This window comes from Leuciscus leuciscus (genome assembly GCF_965113295.1).
Source record: "Leuciscus leuciscus genome assembly, chromosome: 25".
In the NCBI taxonomy this organism is placed as follows: Eukaryota; Metazoa; Chordata; class Actinopteri; order Cypriniformes; family Leuciscidae; genus Leuciscus; species Leuciscus leuciscus.
In genome coordinates this window covers 3401337-3416704 of record NC_138724.1, presented here as the reverse complement: position 1 = coordinate 3416704, position 15368 = coordinate 3401337, and the positions used below count along the sequence as shown (strand labels likewise).

The window sequence follows — 15368 nt, the reverse complement described above, 5'->3', positions numbered from 1 at the left end:
ATTCAGTCATGTGACCATCATCACTGCTACACTTCCACTAGATGAACCGCCATCACTAAAGTAAGATCATGAATCATGAGTCTGTTCAGAAAGTATCAGGACTGATTGTGAATCTCTAATCAGAGTTCATGGTGTCACTCCATCTATCATGAAGCCTCATGTGTGTCTGAAATCATCAAATGGAGAAGAAACAGGCTGTTAAAGATGGAGACATATTAGAGCTTGTTCACGTTTCATGATCTTGTGTGGAGATTCATAACCAGTCCGGATACTTTTAGAACAGACCTTGAATATGAAAACATGCTTGACTGTGTAGAACATGCAAAATACCTTTTATATTTTCATTGTTGACACTTTCTATTGACTTTGGCTCTAATATTCAATCAACTCATTATTTGAAGAGATTTTCACTGAAGATTGAAGTCTGAAGCTGCAGGTTTTTCTGTGAATCATGATGATTGATCTGCATATGAAGAACAGAAGCATCATTATGAGAAACTCCACAACATCATCCATGATCAAAGAGGTCAAAGGTCACCTCAGAGGTCACAGCTCATCAAATATATTTCTTTAAACAGTGTTATATCAGAAAGCATTTAGTCAAATCTGAATGAGTGAGTGTTGAGAAGAGCTGAGGATCTTCTAATATCAGTGTGTTGAAGTGTTGTTTCTCTCTCTCTGCTGGAGTGTGTGTTCACTCGAGTGGAATAGAGGTTTTTGTACGAGCGTTTCATTAGATTGTATCACTGTGGTACACATTCGGTGGAGGAACTAAACTGGTGATCAAATGTAAGTCTATTTAATTACATATTTTAAAAAATAATATAATTTTAATTTCAGAAAGTGTTTTATAGTTGAAAAAAGAACAACATTTATTAATAATAAATTAAAGCCTTTCTGTATAATGCATTATAAAGGTATCAATAGCGTATGTTATAATGTCATGTATGTTTTCATAAATAACTGTAACCAAAGTTAAAATGTTTTATAATATTTGCAAATTACTTGTTACATCTAGAATTGGTTGTTTGTCATGAGTTTTGGTGTATTATAATTTTTGGAGGTGTAACAATGAATAGATAATATTATAATGTGTTAAAACCTTGGTTACAATTATTGATGAGATCATACATGCATCATAATGTGTAAAACAATATATAATTAATGCATTAAACGTTATAATGCAATATGTATAAAGGCTTTAATTAAAGTGTTACTGATACTTTTTTATAATTATTTAATCTAAAACAATGATATTATTATAAGAATAACATTATTCCTTTCAACAACAAATATATGTATAAAAGAAATAAAATTCTAAACATATTTCCACACTGTGTCTCACTATGAGTTTAATCAGTTTATTACAGGTTTGTTTTTCCTTCATTTATTTCTACACTGAGTTCATATTTAGTTCATATTTTATTGTAGAAATCATACATGGAAAAAGAGATTTGACATCAGAATGTAAATGTTGCTGCTTTCTGTAGTTCAGTCAATGATACTGAATCTCTTTTGCTCATGTTGTGCTTATAATTCAGTGTTTTGTTCATTCTGTGTGATTCAATTGTGTTTTAACTCTGTTTGAAATTGAGTTACATTTTCAGTTCAGGTGAATATCTCAAAATTTAAGATATTAATGTATTAATATTAATGTTCAGAGTGAATAATTGCTGGAATTAAAGCAGTCAGATCGGCCTGATAATAGATAATAGATAATATGTGTTATAACTGCTGTTACACTTATTGATTAGATCATACATGCATTTTAATGTATATAGCACTGCATAATTAATGCATTAAAAATACTTTTATAATGCAATATGTATGAAAGCTTTAAATAAAGTGTTACTGATATTGTTTTATAATGATTGAATCTAAAACTAGAGCAGCATTATTCCTATGCTGTGAATGTGCAGTGCAGTGTGTGTGTGTGTGTGGCATATCACAGATCTTAATCATTAATTAAGCATTAGTAAACAGTTAATTCATAATTTATAAAGCATTTATAGACATTAATAAGCGATTTATAAGCATATCTATGTGTTTAACAATTGTATTTTCATAATTTATTAATGATCAATTTATCATTTTTAAACTAGTTTCCCTGCCATTGGTAAGCCTCTGCCTTTTTTATTAGCGTCTTCAATGTTTGTATATGTTAACCTGGTCCTACAGTCTTTTAATGTTTTATAGATTATTGCTTGATTGAAATAAAGCTTTTGTATCTTTAGTATCCACGTCTCAGGCCCTCCTTTCGAGAACCACGCTCCTGTGTGTCCTTTGTTAAACTCATGAGTATTGATATTTCCCTGGTTAGCAGGGTGGCGTAGTCAGCTACATCTTTAGAGATTGCTTTCCCTCTCAATGTCCCGCTACACCTGTAAAACAGGTAAAAAGTATGATTCAACATAAGCAGATCTAAATGTAATGCCGCAAGCACACAATCGAGACTTTATTTAATTTTCAATTTACTACTAGATTTAGTTTAAATGTGCAGGTGCATTTTTGACCCAATCCCCCGTTGTTTTTTGACCCGTGGCTGTGGCCAGGGATGGCCCAGCCTAACACACGCTCTGCCTATGATTATAATGATCAAAATCGGTTGAAACTGCCCTTATGTCTGTGATCTCCCGCCGTTTTAAATTAAGATTTGAAAATTGTCTTGTGTGTCCCAGGCCTAAGATAACTGAACGGTCTTTTATCAGTCCAAAACACTAAACAATGTTGCAGATAGCAAGCACAGCTGGGCTGACTCCGGCTGAAATGCGTCAGAAAATGCGTTGAAAAACGTGTAAGTAATTCAATTAATTTATTGTTCTAGTGTTCTTTGATTAATTGTCAAGATAAAAATACTTTTTTAATATCTAGATATTGTGATGATAATTACGTAACGTCATAATACCCATTCGGTCGCGGAGGTACGAGTGTTGATGAGACGGCCTATAATACGGTCTCTTTTTAGGATGATTGTGTTTTTTTGTTTGTTTGTTTTTCATTATAAAAACTGCTGAGCTGTATCCAGTGCAATGTAATGTGGGCTAATGAAATGATATTGAGTTATATTCCATTTTGTTCCACAGGAATACAATGACATACACAAACTTGTATTCTTTCATTCACATTTGCAGTATAACCTCAATATTACGCATTTGCAACTTCTCAAATCTGCCATTGCAATTTAAAATCTTCACGCATTGACTTTGCAACTATTTTCGCGATATATGAGATGCATGACTAACTTGTGCACTTGTAAACTGAGTGGCGGTGAGAGAGAAAGCAGGAGCAATTTGAAATTGCAATGGCAGATTTGAGAAGTTGCAAATGCCTAATCGAGGTTGTCCTGCGAATGTGAATGAAAGAATACAAGTTTGTGTATATCATTGTATTTCTGTGAATGGTATTTTAACATTTGTGACTTTGTCTGCAGCTTCAAATTCAGAATACAGGTTTGTGACTATTGTCTGCGAATGCAAATCTCATCATTCAACAGGTTTTCAAGAACAAATATTTATTGTACAAGTTCTCAAATTCACATCGACATGCTCTCGAGTTTTGCTACTCTTTTACCTTCATGTAATCTTTTCCAATCTTCAAGCAGGAGCTGAATAAAATACTCTGAATGATATCAGTCCACAGTCTGACTTGTGAAGCGGCCTGGAGTCCTAACACACACCATGTTCGTTGTTTGGCCAGAGGAGAACTGACCCCGACGGAGCCTGTTTTTCTTTCTTCATTCTGTCTCTGGTGGAGTTTGGGTTCTTGCCACTGTCGCCTCTGGCTTGCTTAGTTGAGGACACTTCTTCTTAATATTCATGATCTCCTGCATTGACACCATTATATGAGAACTGAACTGAGCTGGACGATGACATCACGGCTTTCTGCAGAGCTGCTTAATAATGAAAATTAACTATTTTTATAATTGATATACTTTATACAGTTATTGAACAGAACTGAATCAACACTGAACTGAATTCAGCTGAACAATGACACTTTTCTTTTTAGAGCAGCTTTACAGCCAAATTGAACTCTGTTTGCGTCACTGATAACTTTCCTGTTTCTAAAACAAAGCTTTCAGAAACCATTGAACCAATTGCTTTGCAAAATGACTCACTGTTTCGAGGCTCTCACACGCTGGTCAGAACAGAGAAACCTCAGCATGAAAACAGTTTTTATTGAAAGGTCAAATTTGTATTAAATTTTTTTATTTTATCAGTTTTTATTCAATGTAATTCCCAAATCATCTAATACCAGTAAATATGAAATGTCTTTATAATATGTGTTAGTTTATTAAATTGAAGGGCTTGTTTTGTTTGTTTTACGGAGAGCTTGGTAATCACACCAATTAGACACTTTTAACTACAACTCCTTTTTTATTATAAAAATGTGTCAATAAACATTAATATTTAAAAAAATGATCTGAGATCAGGTAAAATGAAATAGCCAGTGGTTCATGGGTTCACAGAGATCATCGCCCCCTAGTGACGTAATGAAGCCAGTGCTGCCAGATTTGGCAAGTTTCTGAATATTGAATTTGATTGTTCTGGTAAAAATTGGTTTGGCGGTTTTCAAACACCTACATTTTATAGATTAACTGGTTAATAAACAAAACTCAAATTTGCATGTAGTCCATAAAATCAGTCATCATGATGTGTAAACACACCGGCCCACCGCAGAGTCGACTGATGTTGGTGATGACGTCACTGACGAGAACACACTTTTAGCCAATCAGAGATCAGCAGACAGACGTGATCATTCATGACTGACAGGTTTTTAGGAAGATCGTTTGTAGCTGTATATTCATGTGATCGCTATGTTAAAGTGACATGAATATACAGTAAGTTGTATCTACAGTGAAGTATTGAAGCACGTTTCCGCCATGGTTGAGTAAAAAAAATATGATTCTTTAAGTCATAATAATGAGACATTTTCTCATAATAATTACTTAACATCTCATAAATGCAATTAAAGTGATTGACTTTCCTACAGTTAGATTACATTGAAGTGGAAAATTTTACAGGGACAAACACCACTCACATTTTCTGCAAATGTTTGGTCCATTTTAGTAAGGGATATAAGATTATATGTTACATGTTTACTTGCATCATAATAAAGTGTGTGAAAGGTTTGATATTGTGTAGTTTGTGATCCTCCATCAGCAGCTGCAGTTTCTCTCAGCTGTATCAGTGCAGTCACTGTGACGTCTGACTGACAGAGGTTTTTGTACGACTCTTTATCACTGTGTGAACACATAACCACTGATACTGTGTAAACTCAGACAGTAATAATCTCCTGTATCTTCAGTCTGGACTCCACTGATGGTCAGAGTAAAATCACTGCCAGATCCACTGCCACTGAATCTAGATGGAGTTCCAGTATTACGGCTTGTTGCCCAATATATGAGGAGTTTAGGAGCTTCTCCAGGTTTCTGTGAGTACCAGGCTAAACACTGACTACCATAATAGACATACACATTACTGCTGGTTTTACAGTTTATTCTGACTTCTTCTCCTGGTTGAACTGCTGGTATTGATGGACTCTGAGTTACAGTGATCTGTCCTCTACACTCTGAAAGAAAACACAAACAAAAATGAAAAATATATACATTTCACAGTTTAATAGAACTAATAATTATTGTTAAAACTGTACTACACAAACCTTGAGCAAACAGTGCAATGGTCCAGATGAAGATGTTGATTGTGTTCATTGCTGTAGTTTAGTCTTGTGTGATGATGAAGATTGTGTTCTGCTCTCAGTCATGAAGTGTTAAAGGGATACTCCACTTTTTTTGGAAATAAGCTCATTTTACATCTCCCCCAGAGTTAAACAGTTGAGTTTTACCGTTTTAGAATCCATTCAGCCGATCTCCGGGTCTGACGGTACCACTTTTAGCATAGCTTAGCATAGATCATTGATTCTGATGAGTCCAGTAGCATTTCTTTCAAAATGACCAAAGAGTTTCAATATTTTTCCTATTTAAAACTTGACTCTTCTGTAGTTAAACCGTGTACTAAGATCGACGGAAAATGAAAAGTTGCGATTTTCTAAGCCTATATGGCTAGGAACTACTCTCATTCCGGCGTAATAATCAAGGAACTGTGCGGCTGTACCATGAGTGCAGCAGGCGTAATGATATGACGCAGCGCCTGAAAATAGGTCTAATAGGTTAGACAAACTTAGTCCCGGTCACGTTGGAAGAAGTTACCGAGCTGGGGACTATTTTCAGGCGCTGCGTCATATCATTACCAGTGTAAGTAATGATAAACACTCCACACATACACATCACTGCTTGTTTTACAGTTTATTCTGACTTCTTCTCCTGGTTGAACTGCTGTTATTGATGGACTCTGAGTTACAGTGATCTGTCCTCTACACTCTGGAAGAAAACACAAACAAAAATGAAAATTATATATGATGATATAGAGTATATGATAAATATATACATTTCACATATTAAGAGAATTAGTAATCATTATAAAAACTGTATTACACAAACCTTGAATAAACAGTGCAATGGTCCAGATGAAGATGTTGATTGTGTTCATTGCTGTAGTTTAGTCTTGTGTGATGATGAAGATTGTGTTCTGCTCTCAGTCATGAAGTGTTAAACTCACAGCACTATAAACACTCTCAGAGCACTGAAGCATGTGCTGACAATGCAAAGAAGTGGGCAGGATTTACAACAGCTTGTGCTGATAACAAACTAATATACACTAGAGTTACAGAATCATGACTTTATTTAGTATTTTTATTGTGACTCCTGAGACACTGAGGATGTGCAGATGAACGTCCATCTCTGTGTCCATATTCAGTCATGTGACCATCATCACTGCTACACTTCCACTAGATGAACCGCCATCACTAAAGTAAGATCATGAATCATGAGTCTGTTCAGAAAGTATCAGGACTGATTGTGAATCTCTAATCAGAGTTCATGATGTCACTCCATCTATCATGAAGCCTCATGTGTGTCTGAAATCATCAAATGGAGAAGAAACAGGCTGTTAAAGATGGAGACATATTAGAGCTTGTTCACGTTTCATGATCTTGTGTGGAGATTCATAACCAGTCCAGATACTTTTAGAACAGACCTTGAATATGAAAACATGCTTGACTGTGTAGAACATGCAAAATACCTTTTATATTTTCATTGTTGACACTTTCTATTGACTTTGGCTCTAATATTCAATAAACTCAGATTATTTGAAGAGATTTTGACTGAAGATTGAAGTCTGAAGCTGCAGGTTTTTCTGTGAATCATGATGATTGATCTGCATATGAAGAACAGAAGCATCATTATGAGAAACTCCACAACATCATCCATGATCAAAGAGGTCAAAGGTCACCTCAGAGGTCACAGCTCATCAAATATATTTCTTTAAACAGTGTTATATCAGAAAGCATTTAGTCAAATCTGAATGAGTGAGTGTTGAGAAGAGCTGAGGATCTTCTAATATCAGTGTGTTGAAGTGTTGTTTCTCTCTCTCTGCTGGAGTGTGTGTTCACTCGAGTGGAATAGAGGTTTTTGTACGAGCGTTTCATTAGATTGTATCACTGTGGCTCACATTCGGTGGAGGAACTAAACTGGTGATCGGTAAGTCTGTCTATTTAATCACCTAATAAAAAAATACAATTTAGATTTCAGAAAGTGTTTTACAGTGGAAACAAGAACAATATTTATTAATTATAATGATTATTAGATATTGTGGTAAAACTTTACTTGAAGCCTTTATGTATAATGCATTATAAAGGTTTCAATAATGTAGATAATAACGCTTTATATTTTTTTCATACATTTTTGTAACCAAAGTTAAAATGCATTATAATATTTGCAAATTCATTGTTTCATTGGAAATTGGTGGATTTAATGTATTATAATTTCTAAATGTGTAACAATGAATAGACAATATGTGTTATAACTGCGGTTACAATTATTGATTAGATCATACATGCATTTTAATGTTTATAGCAATGCATAATTAATGCATTAAAAATACTTGTATAATGTATATATATTTATATGTATAAAGGCTTTAAATAAAGTGTTACTGATATTGTTGTATAATTATTTAATCAGCATTATTCATTAAAACAATTCTAAACATATTTCCACACTGTGTCTCACTATGAGTTTAATCAGTTTATTACAGGTTTGTTTTTCCTTCATTTATTTCTACACTGAGTTCATATTTAGTTCATCTTTTATTGTAGAAATCATACATGGAAAAAAGAGATTTGACATCAGAATGTAAATGTTGCTACTTTCTGTAGTTCAGTCAATGATACTGAATCTCTTGCTCATGTTGTGCTTATAATTCAGTGTTTTGTTCATTCTGTGTGATTCAATTGTGTTTTAACTCTGTTTGAAATTGAGTTACATTTTCAGCTCAGGTGAATATCTCAAAATGTAAGATATTTATGTTCAGAGTGAATAATTGCTGGAATTAAAGCAGTCAGATCGGCCTGATAATAGATAATATGTGTTATAACTGCTGTTACACTTATTGATGAGATCATACATGCATTTTAATGTATATAGCAGTGCATAATTAATGCATTAAAATACTTTTATAATGCAATATGTATGAAAGCTTTAAATAAAGTGTGTGTGTGTGTGTGTGTGTGTGTGTGTGTGTGTGTGTGTGTGTGTGTGTGTGTGTGTGTGTGTGTGTGTGTGTGTGTGTGTGTGTGTGAATGTGTTGTGTTTGTCTCCTGCAGCTGGTCCCACAGTGAAGCCCTCAGTGTCTCTGCTGCCGCCCTCTTCTCTGCAGATCTCTGGAGACTCAGCCGCACTGCTCTGCCTGCTCAGCTCTTACTCTCCACAGGGGGCGCTGGTGAGCTGGACACTGGACGGGTCAGAGGTCACCGAGGGGGTTCTGACCAGCGCAGAGAGCCAGCAGGACGGCCGCTACAGCCGCAGTAGCGTCCTGACCCTCAGCAAAGCACGCTGGGAAGAGGGAGAGCTGTACGTCTGCAGAGTAACACATGATGGAGCTCCTCATGAGGTCTCGTTCCACAAGAGCTCTGAGTGCTGATGTTTCTCTCCTGAAGATGAGCCGTATCTGAGTGTCCTGTGTCAGGCAGGATTCACATGAGTCTAGTGCTGCAGCTGTAGTGATTTACAACTCAATACTGAAACTGAGTGTGTGTGTGTGTGTGTGTGTGTGTGTGTGTGTGTGTGTGTGTGTGTGTGTGTGCGTGTGTGTGTGTGTGTGTGTGTGTGTGATCTTTCAATCTGCTGTGTTTGCTGCAACATTAGGGCTGTCGCGATAACCGCAATATCGCAGTACCGCGCTACTGACAAGCCAACCGCAGAGGAATTCAAGTAACCGCAGCAACCGCGATATTCGGGTGTTTTCTTTTTCATAAGGCTATTCCCTCCTTGTTTTGAACTTCGTGCATGTGTATTGAATGTTAAATAAGTTAATAATGATAATAAGACGCAGCGATCATGGTTTTATCATGGTGATTTGTACAGAGGCTTCGTGGATTTGCTCCTAATCAGACAGTGAATGAGAGAGAGAGACTGAGCGCGTGCGATTACCTGCGTCTGTCTTTGAGGTCAAGTCATATCGTGAAAAGGTTGCCGTGGCCATGGAAAGTTAAATATTCGTCCTGTCATCCTTTTAAAGTTTAAAATAAAGGGCAATTTACCATGAATGGCATCAGCGACAGCGCTGGTCAGCATCCACAGCACCAGGAACTCGCGGTCGCGGGAAACAAAACTCAGTGAGTCGCGCATTGAATCAATGCCATTTGTCTCTATTAAGTGTTACCCATGCGACGCGTTGCTGGTCAGCTGAGCCTTGAAAAGTGGAGCTCAAAGTTAAAAATAATTAACCTTGTTTCATTACTATATTTTAATGAATCAATCAGCGTTTTTGAACGTGTTATTGAATGAATGGTTTATGACTCACTTAAAGACAGTCCGTAGCCGTAACAACTGCGCGCTGAGTGACAGGATTTCAATGCGGAGAGACGCTGTTTTGTTTCGGTTTATTGGTTACTGAAAATGTACTCGTTTTTGTGCATGCTGACCACATCGTGACACTTATTTATATAGCAACAAATAAATATAAATAATTCAAAATAAATTAATAAATGCGGTAAAACCGCATATCGCGCTATTGAGCCACTCAAAATTACCGCATGGGAAAATCCTTCACCGCGACAGCCCTATGCAACATTCAATAAAGCTTCTCAACAAGTTCACTTTGTGTCTGACAACATCATTCAACTAACAGATGAAGATGCAGGTGCTTTTCAGAAGGTTGATGTAGCAGTAAATGTCAAATAAAGCTCTTGGGGTTTGAACATGGTCTCTGGAGACAGAGCTGCTCTATTCTGAGAGGATCACAATCACTCCACCCTGACAATGCAAATGGGGTTTTCAGTCTCACTCTTTGATTGGTTACATGATCTGGACTGGAACACTTTCACTTCTACTTTAGTTAAACTGATGATTATATTTATAGGAGATTAAAAACTTTATTATATGAAAATATCATAAAAAAGATCAAGATCAAGAATCAGCCGTTGTGACAGTAATTGTGTAAGAATGTAAAAGTTTCTGAGGCTCAAATGGAAAGCATCACGTCCAGACAGCAGAAGTGACTGAATGCAGTCTGTTCAGTTTGATTGACAGGATCATATATTACACCTAAAACATGATGATCATATTGAAACACTGACTCATTCTCTTCATAAACACAAGAGTGATGTTGATTGTAATGATATAGTGTTATTAGTGTTTGAAAATACAATCATAAATCATTATTCAAACCTGAACTAAACACTAGGGTTGGATCTAGATCAGGATGATCAGTCCTTTACATGCAGTCTGTAAGCAATGACATCATTACCGCATGGCACAAGCTGATTGGCTTCTGATGATCCTGTGAGTAGTGATGTGACATTTGAACCGAGGCGTCGGAGCTTGTATCGAGAAAAAGTGGGCGTGCCAGATGAAGCCACAATTCGAGGATTGTGTTGTTAACATGAAAATCACGTGACTAATGACAAACGAGGCCTCGGTTTGTGTGGATACGTCATCGGTTCGGTCTGTCGCTTCCGGATAAAAGGCGGTTCGAAACTCGCGCCACCTTGTGGGTGTTGCAGGAGTAGTAGAAGCAGTAAAAATGTCGGAGAGTCAGAGAGTTAGATAACTATCATTGTCATTGTCGTTATTGTGTCACATATGTGTTAGGGCTGTATATTATTACATTATCAGGTTAGAATAGTTATGGTATATTGTTATTATTAATTATAGTAGCTATATTATAGTCTTGTTATATTAATTAGATAAGATTATTTGGATTGCTCTGGATTTTTGCATCTGGACTGCTTTTTGATTTGGATTGCCCTTTTGGATTTGTTTGCTTTTTGAGACCTCTTTCTTTTTCCTGGTAATGGAGCAGCAAGAAAGAGGGAATCCTCCCCTGTCTGAGCTCAACAGAAGCATCAGGATCCTCATTTATACCAGCTGGCATTTTTATGTTCCCCTGCATCCTCTGTTCCTTGTGAAAGGATCTTTTCCAAGGCTGGAGAGATTTTGTCCGAGAAGAGGAATCGTCTAAACCCCAACAACACTTGAAATAATTCTGTTTCTCAATAAAAATCTATTGTAATCCTTCCTTCTAGACTATTCTGTTGCAGTTTACTTTATTACACTCCCTCCAACATAAGCACTGCACTCAACACAGTGTCACTGTTGTTGTTCATACTGTTACTATCCAAACAATTTATGAATAATTAATTAACTGTGTGTGTGACTCTGCACATGTCTGCTCATGTCTTTTTATTATTGCAAATGAAAGGTTACAGACATTAACCCTCTGGAGTCTGAGCGTTTTTTTGGGCCCTGGGGGTGTTCTGACATGCCCTGACATTTGTGCTTTTTTCAGTTGCTTATAAACATATTAATGGCAAAGGTGTAAATTCACTCTATATAGCACAAACAGGACTAGGGATCGACCGATATGGATTTTTTAGTGCCGATGCCGATACCGATTTTTTTTTCATCAGCCTTAGCCGATGACCGATACGGGCTGCCGATTTTCTTGGGCCGATATTTGGAGCCGATACTGCTTTTGCTCACTCAATTTACATCATAAAAATGACACAATGATGATAACAAATGTTACAAGTCTCAATTTAAAATAAGGAACATTTATTGAATTATTATTTTTTCTTGAAGACTCAAGAGATTCATTAAAAAACGGTGAATCATCCATTAATTAAACAGGTATTTATGAATGAGACTGAATTAATTCGTTTTAAACGTGTTTGAATTAATGATTCAATTTTTTTTAATATAAATAGACTGGAACATGTTATTCTGTGTAGTTGTCTGATATATGTAATTGTGATCACCATTTTAAACAAAACAAAAACGATTTTAAACCAAATAGATTCTCAGTTTATTATGAATTAGGGACTGTTCACATATCGCGTCTAAAAACGTGTGGTAAGCACAGCCGCGACGCTTTCTCCTTTCTACAAGCGCTTGCACTCCCGTGGCGTCTGTCATTGCTATGCAACTATGAACTGCACTCTACTCATGATGACGAGGAAGTAAGGATTAATTTATTTCAAGCCCTTTACGACTAACGTCACATATATTTATGGAGATGAAAAATAAAAACCTGCCCTGTCCAGCTTTGATCAGCTGTTCGGCCGAGCTTTCGATGTTGTCATGGAAAGGTCAGTTGTTTTTTTGTCACATAACCTGCGTGCGCTTGCGGCATTCTGAAAAGTTTAAATGTTTTCAACTTTTCATCTCACCACGGCATATGAGCGCCGGGACAAACGAGCGCGCTGCATCGCATGCGTGTCGCAACCGCGTCGATTCTTTTACCTCAGGGAGTGTTCTGACTGAGTTCGACCACCTCGCTGAATAAAACTCCCACAAATATCACGGAATCACGAACCAACGTCGGCATTATTTAATCCTATGACCAGTTTTTGTAACAGCTGCCGTATGCATATGGATAGCCTCAAACTTAGCTATTTGCAGCTCCCTAAATACAATGACAAGCATATATTCGGCATTCGCGTTTTCCATTTGGACCCTCAAACTTGCTTAGCTATAGTTGCACACACATATAGAGCAACGTGTTTCCACTTTCAAAGTGTATGGCAATATTTCAGCTAAGTCAAACAGTTAAAAGATGCTTTGAAAGTTTAAAACTTGCCGTTGTTTTGAAGAGGCTTCCAGAACTCAGCTAGTGTGGGAGGGGCAGTGCAACACAAAGCTGCCTGCGGACGCCTGTCTGTAAATAATGCCGGGAAAAAACTATCGGCGAACGCAGCAGCCGTATCGGCTGATGCCGATACACGTCAAACCCGCAAATATCGGCCCGATATATCGGCTGACCGATATATCGGTCGATCACTAAACAGGACTACAATAATATGTGAGCCACATGTATGTACATGTTTTAATTTTTGAGAGAATAATGTTTATGCGTGGTTATCGAAAAAACTAAAAATTAAAATTTTTGAAATAAGACCACAAAACACATACTAAATATGTGGCAATAAGACTTTTGACTTATGGATGTCGTCGCCTATAGTTTTTTCTTCAAAATTATGTGAAAATAGTCTTGCTTTATCGTTCACATAAAACCATACATTGATTTAAATTGATGTAAAACAGGTTTTGCTTGGAAAGCCAATATGCGAGGGGGCGTGAACAAGGAGTGGTTTACACCTTAGAATACACCCACTCTGCATAATTAGCCATTCACTCAGGTGTGACACTGACTGAGCCACAATGAAAGGACAAAAGATATATTTAGAAGAAGACTTATATTGACCATTTAAGATTTTGCTTACATCTATCTTGTAAATATGTTTTGCTATTTTATTAAAATGGTTACAATTACAACAATAATTACAATTTCAACAATATTTCAAGTGTACTCTTTCTTTGTAAAAAAAATGATTATAGGCCCTACATTTTATCTATGTATTCATTAGTTTGAATATAACCAACATTGGAACAGCTAACATCTTAGTTGATGACTTTATTTTTGACAAAAATCGTATTTTATATATAGAAATGGCTAAACAAAAGCTTATTTGATGTGGCAGTATATTCTACAGTAAAAACTGTACCCAAATCTACTAAACAAAATGTTGTCTTTCATATTTCGTCTGACTGTAACGTTGTTTTCATGAAATATTAGGGCATATTGTTAATTTGCAGTTTAATACGTTGCTTATACAAATAGCCTACATTTTATTTCAACATTCAGTCGATGTTTACTTATCTCAGTATAGCAATACAGTTTGCTAAAACATCATCATTCACACACGCGATTTAAATTTAAACTGTCTTTGCCAGCTGTGGTAAACAGCGCGCATTCATGCCGTTTATTCATTCATAAACAGAAACCCACGTGAAGAAATTCACGTGAGAAGGAAAAAACTTACTTGTATTCCTCAGCTCGCTCCTCGATATACCCGCACTTCTGAGGGACATTTTCGATTAGTATTATTCCTCACAGCGCTGCAAGACGGTGTAAACTGATCTAAATAAACTTGTGTGTTTTCTCGAGCTGATGGGGGCGTTCACAGGATTGCCTCAGCCATTTGCGTTTGAATAGCGCGCGCTCTCCGTGGGCGGGGCCGATTATAACGTAATGAGATGAGATGAGCTCGACTGGAATCGCTCTCTTTTAATACAGATTTCACAAGATGAGAATAATTGTTTTTTTATATAAATGACTTCATTTAAAAGAAGAGAATTCAAGCTTCATGCCTGTCTGTCTGTATGTCTGTTTGACTGAGTATTCGCTGAGTTATTGTTAATTTTCGGACGCGTTTCAGAATGGACTTCACTGGCAGAGAGAAGGCAGAACTCGCTTCGTGTTTATTTTTCTTTATTTGGCAAAAAGCACAACACTTTGTTTTTATTGTGAGTATACACAAAAATAATACACATTTAACAGAATCGATTGATGTATGAAACTCCTATGGAAAATCAAAGTCAACAGAGTATTTATGAGTTTCTTTTACACTAATAAAAAAAAAGCAAGCTGGTATCGCCGGCGATACCGTAGACCTCAGGGGGTTAACAGTGAGTACAAAAAAAAAAAAAAAATTTTTTATAAAATGTACATTTTCTCTGACGAAGAAATCTCAGATTAGCCGCATGTATAAATGGTACCAGAACTTTAAATTGTACGATAAGAACTTTCTGATATTAGCGAAGCAATTCTAATTTCAGTTCTAAATCGAGCATAAGCCTTCTCTGACGAAGAAATCTCAGATTAGCCGCACGTATAGATGGTACCAGAACAAATTAATCTGAGATGGGCGAAGGAATCCCCATTTTCAGCATTTTTGAAGGTGATTGAGCAATG

The 15368-nt window shown here is 36.5% G+C and overlaps 1 long non-coding RNA gene and 1 gene segment (V, D, J or C); one reads left to right on the top strand and one right to left on the bottom strand.

Annotated features, from left to right (window-relative positions):
• Positions 1–5766, bottom strand: part of LOC309490514 (Ig kappa chain V region Mem5-like) — a 243030-nt gene extending 237264 nt beyond the window's left edge. Inside the window, exon 1 of the V gene segment in view lies at positions 5659–5766.
• A 6426-nt stretch (positions 5767–12192) lies between these two features.
• On the top strand, positions 12193–12911 carry LOC309490138. Its single transcript, XR_014202599.1, has 2 exons — positions 12193–12283; positions 12411–12911. It is a non-coding gene; the product is annotated as an uncharacterized lncRNA (long non-coding RNA).
• The last annotated feature ends 2457 nt before the right edge of the window (positions 12912–15368 follow it).